Source organism: Dermacentor silvarum, chromosome 1, assembly GCF_013339745.2.
Source record: "Dermacentor silvarum isolate Dsil-2018 chromosome 1, BIME_Dsil_1.4, whole genome shotgun sequence".
NCBI lineage: Eukaryota > Metazoa > Arthropoda > Arachnida > Ixodida > Ixodidae > Dermacentor > Dermacentor silvarum.
The window spans coordinates 371,467,320-371,475,989 of NC_051154.1; the positions used below are offsets into that span (position 1 = coordinate 371,467,320).

At 48.1% G+C, this 8,670-nt stretch overlaps 1 long non-coding RNA gene across 1 annotated transcript; it reads right to left on the reverse strand.

Moving 5' to 3' along the window:
* Positions 1-502: 502 nt before the first annotated feature.
* On the reverse strand, positions 503-6,916 carry LOC119454157 (uncharacterized). Its single transcript, XR_005192541.2, has 3 exons — positions 6,512-6,916; positions 1,089-1,172; positions 503-546 (listed from the first exon to the last, which is right to left on the reverse strand). It is a non-coding gene; the product is annotated as an uncharacterized LOC119454157 (long non-coding RNA).
* Positions 6,917-8,670: the final 1,754 nt, after the last annotated feature.

Consider the following 8,670-nt stretch of genomic DNA (forward strand, 5'->3'; position numbering starts at 1 on the left):
CGTATGACTATAGAGCTGCTGCTGGACCGTGTGGAAATGCTGGAGCTCCCAAACCATTGAGTTGAAAGCGATAGTCCTGCTAAGGAGATCTAGAGTTCTGGGGACGCAACGCCACCCCGAATTTCACGGTTCACAGTCAATTCTGGTCATTTGCACAGTAGATTACAAACATGCTTAATAAAAATAGTGTACATGCCAGTTGCTATAGGAGGATCATGATATCGCGGGCGAAAGGCAGATTGTTCAAAAAATCCGTGTATAGTTTGTTAGTTCGTCTTACTCACTCTGTCCCGATGCCGCTGGCGTGTCGATGAGGGCAGCAGACGTGGATGCCCTCACCGCACTAGAGCTTGCGATGTCCTCGATCGCGTTGAACTGGAACACGCAGTGGCTCAGGGCTTGACAGACCGCCCGGCTGACCAGACGCCGTCTGGCAGTCTGAGTTGGGGCGCCCGGCCGCGGCTACCTGTCTCTGGCTCGGCTGGCCCTTGGGCGCGGGACTGGTTGCGGGATGGTTGCGGGACTGACCGCGGTTGGCACCTTGTCCTGCACCGCATCAAACACAACAATGCCACGTTCGGTGCACGAAAGGGTTTGACTTATCGGTATTCACCGGGATCCAGCGCACGAGAACATGAAGGTAACAGCGGAAAGAGAAAGAAGAAGCTCGGCCACGAGTGGACTTGCATTTTTTTACGAAATGGCCAAGCACTTAGCTTCTTCGAAGAAAGTCATATCTAAGGGAGGAGCTATGATTCTGCGAGAGGCTGGAATGTGACCAGAAGTTTTCTAAACTAGCGGCCGGAGAAAGCACTAGTTAGGAGAGCTTGGGCAACGTACTATGTCCTGTAGATACCGAGCCAGGACTCTGGTTCAGGGTCCTGCCTTGTTGAATACAACTCGCGCTTGTTCTCCAGGGCTATCTGTATTGTGTGAAAGGGTAGACTTCGGCTCATAAAACCTATCTGCTTTTTTTTGCTCACCATGTTTATTCGAGGAGTACAAGATAAAAGCTACGCCTAATAGCTCGTGGCAATTCAGTCCGCGACGATGTCTGAAGGCATGATGGTACATCGAGATGAGCATACCTCTCCTGCGTTGCGCCCAGCTCGGATCAGCCAGGAGAAGCAGGGCCAGGACACCGGTCAAGAGAAGAGTCCGCATCTTTGTGCCTGCAGAAAGCGGGACAGCAGGCGCGCTCAGACGCCCCAACGACACTACACCGGTCGCTTTGGCAGCCAGCAGTCCCGGCGACAGATGCCGTACACTTCCGATGGAAGTAGGCGAATCCTCAGGTTTCACCCGATAAGCATGCAGCATGCACGTCTTCGCGCGACACAGCGGCGCGGCACGCTCCACCGGCGCTGATACCAGCGCGCTCTTCCGCAATGCAGCACAGCTTCAGGGTCAACGGCGTAACGCCGCCAGGGACACGTGCGTGGCGGCAGATGCCAGCCGTTCACGCGGATGCCTTTTTACAGGAAAGCGACACGGATATAAGCGAACCACTCGTTCGGGGGAGCTCCCTCAAGGTCTTATCGCACCAACACGTGAAGCCAAAGTTGCCTCGAAACTTTCTCTCCTTGTCTCTCCTTCTCCTCGTTTGTCTTCCATCTTTCTTAACGGCGCTAACTGCTGATACCAAGTGCCAGAGACGGAACCGAACATCTTTACAGGATCCGCCTACCAAAATAGTTGTGGAAGTATCATTTGTTGGTGCTCGTCTACTATGTGCTGTTCATCTATATTAAATACGTGAATCATACCGGAATTTTTGGAAGTCAGGGTTATTTTATACGAATGGACTCACCTAATCGCGCGAATACAGAAAACTGTTTGTTTCTTATAACAAGCAGCCCAATATCCAGCCTAATCAATTACCAGCGCGCTGATTAAAGACACAATTTCGAACTTCAACAACTTCGCGAGGTTTTCTGATGGAGAGTAAAGTTGTAGATTTTTTTTGTTTATTGCGAACAGGCATTCACAAGCCTCCAACGCGAATCGTTTTTTTCTTTTCACACGAACTGAACCAAACATAACAATTTTGCAGTGTAGTGATTCCGATGCATCTCCTACCGAGTGTATGGAAGTCACGAGACTTGCAGGGGGACTTGATCTACGAAATTTTGTCACATAACAGTTACCACAACATGTGTTGGTGCTGCTCCAGGAATCCCCTGGCTCGAATGCTTTGTTCAACAAGCGAGCTGGTCGAGTTCAGCTATAACAATTCATCTTCCGTCATGCCGAGCTCTAAGGTCGAGTATCCACACTCGAACTAAAAAAAAAAAAAACTTAAAACTTCAATAATGTCGAGGATATCCTGATTCGCGCACATATGTCTAGATATTATCAGTGCAGTATAGTAGCTGGTAGTCGTCGCGATCGACAAAGTTGGTGAGACGCCGCTCAAGAGTCCTCAATCTTCCATTTCTTGTGCCGTTCTCCGGATCTTGATTACGTCAGGCAGTGGGAAACCCTTATTGCGGTTCTTTCGGTGCATAATTCTGTCACGCGATCGTTTTGTCTGTTTTGTCGCCCCCTCAAACGAAATCGCCGCGATGAGAGCATTATGTCCATACTTTTCTCTGTGTCCGCCTCGTAAAGAACATGTAATAGAGCCGAGCAGGTGGTGGGCATGTCTAACATATTATGCTCTGGAAACTCCCCAGAATGCCGCAAAATACCGGCCGGCCACGTGTCTCCGTACTTTCTTCCTTTCTTTCTGCCTGTAAACCGGTGGGTTAAAAGCAAGAAAGTTTGCTTCGGGTTGTATTTTTTTTACATACAGTATTGGCTTCCTATTCCCGTCTCCGGTTTCACCGAGTGTGCTCTAAAAGATGACGTGGTATGCTGGCCAGATCAGCAAATTGTTGACTGAGGCAAATAATATAAATGAAAATAATAATGGAGGACCTAGCAAATAGGCAGAGGCATGTAGTTTTCCGAGAAACGGGGGCTCGAGGGACCACCACTAAGTCAAGCGTTATAGCAACACGCGTAACGATAACGAAATATTCATTCTTTGACTACGCATTCTGAATTATCCAATTTGGTTGCACTCGATAATCGACGCATTAACATAGCATCACAAAACGTTTGCTGCAATTCTTGTGGGTCCCTTGATTATACGGTTGTCTGCAGCTCACAGCTTTGGAGACGCTTCTCAACGTATGGCACTGTGCATGGAGATTGTGGGCCAATGTTTGGCTTCCACCCGCCGTGGTGTCGTGGTTCTCAGGCTGTGGCTGTGTAAATGTTGCACCGTTCGATGGCTATCTTAACGGCCTCATCAAGTACCATCGGTAGATTACACGTGCAAGTATTTTTGTCGGATGGTTTCTTATTCGTTCGCGCCCTTTGTTTTTATTCATGAGAAGCTTGCAGAAACCTCTCTAGCCGAATGTAAAAGAAAAAAATATCACTAATCTCTTCATATTAGATAGACAATATTTGCAAAAAGTTCACGACGCGCTCAGTTACAAAACACGCAAGCAGTTAACCAATGAATTCTCCTAATTTCTCGAGCTTATACATCGAAATACTGCACATGTTATCAGGGGAAGTTACATCCTGCAGACATGGCATTGCTTCTAACGCGTAGCGGAACCGCAGCTGTGCTTTAGGAGAGGTCCTTTTTTTTTCAAAGTTATGAAATTTTGTGTCCTTGGAAGTGAAAATCAATGAGCAAATACACATCCTTCGGAGGCCTGGCTGTAAACATCATGTTTATTACTTGTCTTGGTATTCCTTTCTAGCGGCGCTTACTGAATGTTCAGAAAGCGTGACACTTGGTTCTGTTCTAAGGAGCAAGCAGCCTAAACCTTCGGTGAGAACTCTCTGCTTTGGGCTCATCTGATTCTATGCAAAAGCTATCTCTCTAGTGACCTCTCTGCCCTTCATGTATTATTTTTTCTGTCTCTTTCTAGTATAAATTGAGGCACAGTTTTTGTCGCTGTATACTGCAATAAAGCTTCTGAAAAGGTTATGCTAATCACTCGTAATTATATGTATCCTTTTTTTTTCTTTCTTTAAGCAATGATTCTGTGCAAAGCGAGGTACTTAAGTTAAACTGAAAGTTTATTCCATAAGTGTCTACATTATTATGCATAGCGTCTTATTATGCTTCTTGCGTTGCGGGACAGAACCTTCGCACTTAAACTTACTGGACGTACGACAAAACGAGGTCCACAAGGTATGCGCGTAATGGCGTCAGCGCACGGTGAAGAACTTCAGTACGTTTCACATTTGTATGCTGTATAACCTGATACAGCATATGGCACATGTGCACTACGAGGCGATAATTTTAAGTTTTCTGGAATTTTTAAAATCGCTGGTTGCACACAACATTCTAGTCCTAGTCCTTGAGCTGGATTATTTAGAGACGCATACATTACTTCCATGAGAAATCGAAACACATATTCAACTAATTAAAAATCAATAATTAACTAGGCAGTTAATTATTTTATGGCACATATTGCATTTACGAATTGTAGCCCGAGAGTTTTCAAGGCAATCCACTCTAAATAAATTTCCAGAATTACGCCAGTTTGTAGATATGCGCCATCAAACACCGCGTAAAAAAACCACTGTTGTTCCACTTAGTTTTTAACATACAACTGTACATTGTCTGGGCCCCGGGACACGTGTCCCTGGCGGGTAATGAAGCGGCTAACGCTGCTGCCCGAGATCACATTCTCCGGGCTATCCCACCGGGTTCACGAGCACCGGCAGACCAACATGATAGCGTCCCGAAAAGATACTCCGATATCCTGAGTCATTACAGACTGGGCAGGAGATCTACCCACCCCCGCATCCCAAGCTAACAAGAGAAGAGGCAGTGATCTTCCGCAAACTACAGACCGGCACATTCCCGCATGGCACCCTGCTACACGCCATGTATCCTACGAGCTATACTCACAAATGCGCCTTCTGCTCTGCGCCAATACCCTCTACCACATGGTATGGGAATGTCAACAAAACCCATCGACACCACCCATCACCGGACCAACCGTCGAGCAGTGGGAGGCCCAGCTGACAAGCCCGAGCCCTAAAGACCAGCATCGCCTGGTGAGCAGGGCCAAGATATCGGCTCAGGCCACGGCATCCTGGACTAGGGACGCCGCCACCTCGGACGATTTTATATCGTCTGCCCATTTCCCTAAATAAAGTTTATTCCTCCTCCTTTAACATAACTCTCTTTTATGCACTGAAGCACAAAAGTAACTGGATCGCCATGTATTTCGTCCCACACTTTGAGAAATAATATCTCGAAATTGGTGTCATCCTGTAGATTCATTTCCCGGCTACAATTCGTAAATGGCAATGTGGGCCATAAGTAAATAATTAATAAGTTAATTAGTGCATTCTTGTTGATTAGTATAATATGTGTTTTGATTTGTAGGGCTTGTAATGTCCGCCTCTTCGAATAATCCAATGCAAGTACAATAATTATGATGTCTACCAGGCGATTTTTAAAAATTCTGGAAACTTAAAAGAATCACCCCGTACATTATTTTAGCTTCTGGCTGTCCAAGCGGCGTCACTGCTCTCTCTGAAAACACAGGAGACCTCGATATCCGCCGCGGTGGCTCAGTTAGCTAAGTTGTGCTGCTGAGCACAAGGTCGTGGGATCGAATCCCGGCTGCGGCGGCCGCATTTTGATGGAGGCGAAATGCAAAAACGCCTGTGTGCTTGCGTTGTAGTGCACATTAAAGAACCCCATGTGGTCAAAATTATTCCGGAATCCTCCACTACGGCGTGCCTCATAATCAGAACTGGTTTTGGCACGTAAAACCCAGAAAGAAGATGAACATGAGACCTCGATTTTAAAATATAGCGAAAATAACTTACTAAAGGCCAAAAGCTGATAGTGAAACATTTAATGACACATTGGCATCGCGTTCCACGAAAATGTTTATCTTTGCATCTTCTGAGTGTAAGATAAGATAAGCTTGAAGATCTGAATTTGTACCCAAAAATGTTAAAGGTTTTGCACTATGAGGCAAACACGTGCGAAATTACAGATGACCTACAATTATTTCTGGCAACACCTCCGCCTGGCGTGATGGGTTCATGAGCTCGTCCAATAGAACCCTTTCTCCTACTTTACTACCATTTACTCTCCCATCACAATAAATTGAAAAATTACAGATTGCAATGAGTCAGACTTCAATTACTGGTCTGCCGTTTAAAAGCGATCTTTTACGTTCTTGTTATATGTTTGCCTCCCGGCGCTCATTCGTGCTGGTATATCAAAGTACAGCCTTGACTGGCCGGTGTCATCGAAACTGCTCCGCAAAAAGAAATTGGCAAAAATAGCCCTCGTTTCTTTTTGATCGGAGACACCACACTGGCTATCGGATACCCACCCTGTCACAGGAACAGAGTGTTCATCAAACATGCAATTTCTTGTCGGCGCCGCTCCTTACACATTACGACACATGGCCTCCTCAGAACAGTTAATTCCTGGGGCTGGCCCAGTCATCGCGAAGTGGGTGCTGCTCACCTGTGTGTGCGTAGACTCGAAGGCGAGGAGAGTTTCGGAGTTGCCGCCGACCTGGGAGTCAGGCGGACGACTGAGTCGGCCACTCAGTGTAACCGGCCGATCTAGAGGTGGAGAGTCGCTATTGAAATCAGGAGAAAAAGAGAAGCCCCCAACGAGTTTCACTCCCGTCAGCGCCCAGTCGACAAGGCGCGCGTCGGAGCCAAGGAAAGGCTCCGTCTGCCCGTCGAGTGTTTCTTGATTTCGACCCGAGGGGGGATTTACGCTCTCGCAAGGAGCATTTCCCCTCGACGCGCGAATGTGGTCGTCTTCCCTTTCGTCTCCGCTTATGTTAATGCAGCTAAGAGAGAAGAACAGCAGGAGCGGCCGTTTAAGAAAGCACTTTCTTCCACCTCCGACACCATCTCCTCTCGCACGTACCGTACGTCGGCGACGCGCTCGCAAATGATTCCAGGAAAGAAGAAGCACACGTTGCGAAATGGACACAAATTGCACTTCGTCGAAGGCAACACAGTCTACCCCGCGGTTTCACCTTGCACGCGTTGTGTGTCGCCTGCCTTGCCATTTCGTTTTTCCTTTTTTTCTTACGGATCCCCCCGTCTATATTCGCCTGCTCGTGTGCCGCGTGTTTTGCCGATGTGTCGCGGAGAGAAAAATAGGTGCTGCACTTCGAACGGTCAAGGACTCGTGGCTGCACCAGCTGTTCGCTTGTGCGCAACGAGATTCTGTAATGTGGAGACAAGCGCATGGGTTTAGTTGGACGCCCGCTGGGCTGCCACGCGTGCCCGCGGCGGCGGCCCCATGGGGCAAGTTCGGGCCAGCGGGGTGCGCCCCCGGTGCGATTAATAACAGCTACTAGCCACGGCCGGCAAACATCGGCGCGGCGAGAGTTCCTGCGAGAGAGCGGCCCGCCGTTGGTACCGCCGAGCCACTGACGCGTCTGGCCTCTCAAGGGCGATGACGGCCGCCTCCCAAGACGAGTCCGGGTGCAAACAGCCACGAAGCTTCGAGACAGAACGAAACTCGTCTTTTAAACCGGGTGCCCATAGACGTGTACAGCGCAGCCGCCTGTGGAGTTCGTTGGACTGAAGAGCGTGAGAAAACGACAAGCCTTGGATATGCGGTGGCTCAAGGAGACCGACCAGACGAGCCTTCGGAAATGCTGTGAACCTTTGAGGTGACGCGAAAGGTCCACAGACCTGTATTAGAACCAGCAAGTGGCTTAAAGGACACTTCGCCGCGGCTCAGAGGACATGGCGCTTTCTTCTGAGCTGGAGGTTTCGGGTTTGATTCCTAGTCGCGGTGGCCACGTTTCGGTGAGGGCGGAGGGCAAGCGCCTATGTACTGAGATTTAGGGGCAGATTAAATGATTCCATGTAGCTAAAGTAATCTGGAGCTCTCTGTATGCTATCGCGTCCTCCATAGTCGGACAGTTATTTAGACTTAAAATTCCAGAAACTATTAGCAAGGATGCTTGACCAACGTCGTTTCTTTGGTGTGGCACTTGCCAGGGTGTGGGCTACTCACGTGCAGAAATATTTATTTCAACGTCAATATTTATTATTGTCATTTATGTCACCAAGGGTGTTAAAAAGCTGCTTTGCAGCGTTTTTCCAAAGTATTCTGCAAAGGATTCTGTATTTCAGCGCATGAAGCATGGAGGTGTGTAATGCCTGTCTTTCGTTTCGATCTGATTATTCTCGATAGCACGACCCCAGCGAATAATACAGTGACCTACGTCTGCATTTTGACGGGTATAAGATCTGAATGGGCTGCTTCATGATTTGCTGATGCTGAATTGCTGTTCATTTATAAATACACCCAAATTTTGTTGGCAAGTGAATGCTGCTGTTCTCCGTAGGCAAGCGACCACATGTGCTCGCCGCCTGCCTACTGAGAACACGTTGGAAACAGGCAAGTCGTTGTGTGTGTTATCAAGCTCCTAGTATATTTGCTGTCACCCTGCACCATGCCGATTGTCTGTCAGTGGTACTTTAGCTTATGCAGTGTCTAGTGGTACACTGCCAGCAGGTCCTCGAATACGCTGACCGTGCAGGTATGGAGCATAGCGGATGCCAGACGCCTGGCGCAGGTGAGGACAACTGAGATGACAGAGTGGGGTTGCTGCAAATATGTAACGCAAGGTTCTAATATGTGTCTAT